This window comes from Pteropus vampyrus, unplaced genomic scaffold, assembly GCF_000151845.1.
Source record: "Pteropus vampyrus isolate Shadow unplaced genomic scaffold, Pvam_2.0 Scaffold546, whole genome shotgun sequence".
NCBI lineage: Eukaryota > Metazoa > Chordata > Mammalia > Chiroptera > Pteropodidae > Pteropus > Pteropus vampyrus.
In genome coordinates, this window is record NW_011889327.1 from 218,930 (window position 1) to 219,782 (window position 853).

Here is an 853-nt window from a genome sequence, read left to right on the forward strand (position 1 = left end):
AGACTGCGTGGCTTATAAACCACAGGGATGCGTCTCTCACGGTCCCGAAAGCTGGGAGGTCCAAGGTCAAGGTGCCGGCGCGCGTGGTGTTTGGTGTGAGGCCCCCTCCTGAGACCATCACCGTGGAGATCAGGTCAGACACGTCGATTTTGGGGAGGCACGAACGTTTGGCATAACACTGCCGCGGTCACTGTCATTTCAATTTCTAAGACAGGTTCTCATCCTTTATGAAAAGGAAAGACATCTTCGGAATCAGAAAGACAAACATCTAAAATAAACTTTTACGACGCCAGCTCAGCTTAAACATCTCGTGGATGACGCCTCTCTCAGCAAACAGGAGCTGTACTCGGGTGTGAAGGTCGAGCATCTCACCCAGTTCTGGTGGCCAGTGCCGGCGGCCAGGGCCGGCATCATCCTGGCGTGAAGGGCTGGTCTTCAGTCTCGTTCATCGTTGTCTCCTTTGTGCAGGCAGTTAATGGGCGGTGAAGCTGCAGTGACTCCTCAAATAAACGAATAGGAATCTACTGTTTTTACAGATGATAAAAACAGCCATGTTGGGAAGATAGCAAACTATAGTTGCCAAAGTGTAAAACGCCAGCTGTAGCTACGACACAAACCACCGTACACACCACACACTACTTACTCCAAGTCCTTATAGCAAAGCGATCGATAATGTCCTCGGAACAACCCAGAGAAGGCTTCTGACACCTACACTTTACCGAGGAGAACTCTGAGACACACACGAGCTAAGTAAATGCCCCCGTTATTTTTAATAAGCAGAGGACCCAGGATTTGATTGAACTCAGCCAAGCTGGCTCAACACAGTCCACTAGCTACAATCTACGAGTTACTG